This window comes from Galendromus occidentalis, unplaced genomic scaffold (assembly GCF_000255335.2).
Source record: "Galendromus occidentalis unplaced genomic scaffold, Mocc_1.1 scf7180000077519, whole genome shotgun sequence".
NCBI classification, from domain to species: Eukaryota; Metazoa; Arthropoda; class Arachnida; order Mesostigmata; family Phytoseiidae; genus Galendromus; species Galendromus occidentalis.
In genome coordinates this window covers 73,506-75,860 of record NW_003805507.1, presented here as the reverse complement: position 1 = coordinate 75,860, position 2,355 = coordinate 73,506, and the positions used below count along the sequence as shown (strand labels likewise).

General features: G+C 51.5%; 1 long non-coding RNA gene across 1 annotated transcript; it reads right to left on the bottom strand.

Moving 5' to 3' along the window:
- Positions 1-1,158: 1,158 nt before the first annotated feature.
- LOC100900940 (uncharacterized) lies at positions 1,159-1,936 on the bottom strand. Its single transcript, XR_145657.1, has 3 exons — positions 1,712-1,936; positions 1,557-1,589; positions 1,159-1,433 (listed from the first exon to the last, which is right to left on the bottom strand). It is a non-coding gene; the product is annotated as an uncharacterized LOC100900940 (long non-coding RNA).
- Positions 1,937-2,355: the final 419 nt, after the last annotated feature.

Here is a 2,355-nt window from a genome sequence, read left to right as displayed (position 1 = left end):
CCGGAACTTTAATCCCTTCGCCCGAGCCAGGAACGATAAACCACGGTCAACCTATGCGGCTGTGCCATTTCCGTTCCGTCGACTGCTGAGTTCATGCCTTCGCGACGGCCCTCTGAAATATTGTAGCAGCCTTCCCGGACGCGTTCGGAGTGACTATGGTCTGGGTACCGATCGTGACGTGGTTCGATCGGTTCGCGTAGAATTTCACTTTCGCTTCTTGTAGGAGGATCACCGAATCCCTGAAAGATCCTCCGGAGTCATCTGCGGGGAAAGGAGAGTCTGAATAGGCTCATTTACAAATAGATTACTCCGGGACGGAAGGACTGTGTGACGTATGATTTGAGGCTCACTCATACCGATCGCCTTTCAGGAGTTTTCGATGAAGGAGATAGAGCTCAGGGCCTCAGGGGAGATTCCTGATCCCGGCCCAACGAGACTGCGGATCGAGAACAGTAGGCGAGTCTGCGATCCAAATATTAGGTCGGATGGAATCAGGGCTCGTTATGACACTGATTGCGCGCCTGGTTAGGTCGGATATCTCCGCAACGATTCCGCGAAATGAATCATGGTTAGTCACGCTCACAACTCACAAACCTATGGCCGGAAGGAAGCCGAAGGGGAAGAACTCAAGCCTACCAAGATGCACACGTCTTTTTGCTTTCCCATAAATCGAATTCGAATCTCATTCGCTGGTTTCAGAGGGCGATGTGCTCGAGCACACGAGGAGGAAAATCGTGTGACTGCGGGCGGCTCCGGACTCGGGGAGAACAGAGAGGAGAGGATCGCCTCGCTGGCTAGGGTCCGAGGAATAGCGTACATAAGATGGTCAGAGAAGAGGTCTGCCGAGTGCGATCTGTGAGAAATGAATCGGCTAGGGAGCGAGCTCATCCGCTTCGGAAGAGTTCGGAGCCCTCAACGCCCAGTAGGTGACTCAATGAAGATGGAAAGTCCTTGTTTCACAGACGTCTGAGCTGCCTCAACGACTGTGGCCGTGAGCCTCGCGCAATCTCATCTCCTGAACTCCGTTTTGAGTTTCTATTCCCATCGCCACGATGCCTTGCCACGCTCTCAGCCTCCCGGCAGCGCAAGCAATCATCGAACGATTCCCCTTATCCATCGATTTGTAAATGCACTGAATGAAAAGACGGAGGACGAACGATGCAATCGTGGAGCAAGTCTTCGGCTTTATCGGGAAATTCACATCGAGACTAAGGCCTCGACGGAAACTCGCAGGTCCAATAGACCCTCTGTATCACCCCACGGTATTATAGCGATTTCCACTGATTCAGGAAGTCATCTCCGCCATTGGCATCCAGCCGCAGTTCCCACGGAGATCGAGGGACAGACCTATCAACCTGTCCCTCGGACTGATTGAAATGCTCTATCCAGTGCCGTGATGATCGCTGGGCCGGCCCCAAAAGGTAGTCGGTTGACTGAAAAGGAGCAAGTTCCGGTGGGAGTGTCTGATATCATCTCCTTACTACCATCGACGCAATTTTGCTTCCCGAACCCTTTGTCTACGTCGAGCTAAGGTTGCTGCAGATCTAGACACTCACTCAGGCTCACGATATTCTGGGCCGTATAAGGTCCTGCACAGGAAGGACAGAATTCTCAGTTTTAGTGAAAATATCCTCATTTCATCATACGATCGCATGTGGATCGAATATTTTCGTAGAAGCACCGAATCATGGGCAATCGGAACGGTGCTCACCTACAACTCTTGCCAGGATTGCAACCACGGGGCTTCTCGAGTTGGCTGTAGGTTGAGCGAAGACGACGCTTAGACCGAGTAGGAGGACGAGTACCGACACAAGGGCGAACTTCATGGTGGTTTGAATAAGTACGAGCGAGGAATGGTGTCTCGATCGTGCAGGCAGGACTTTATAGCTAGAGCAGGTGCACTCGATGTGTGCTCCTCATCAAGGTTGCGAACATTGGCTCGAAAAAGATACACAGTCGCAGAGAAGGGAGCGACTTTTTCCGGATAACGGGTCAGTAGAGAGATGGAAATTTCCAAACGAAACCTCTCATCTCGTAGTCGCAGCATGTGGTACCCAGGCTGTTGGCGGGAATCTGCCAATTACGGCTGCTCATCATACTGGAAGAATGGGGATTAGCTTCGTTCTATAGACAAGCAGGATGAACGCCAGAACTGACAGCTGCCTCTCGATGCATATGATACTGGTGAGCTCATCGCATGACTCTGGATGGGATTCTGCCAGTGCAGAGGGGTCAAAATGAGAATCAGAAGGCGAAATTCGCTTCGAATCACGGAACTGGATCTTACATTTATGTGCGCGATGGATTTTCTATCCATAGGCACTGAAAGAGGAAGCTTGGGAGATTTCCTGCAAA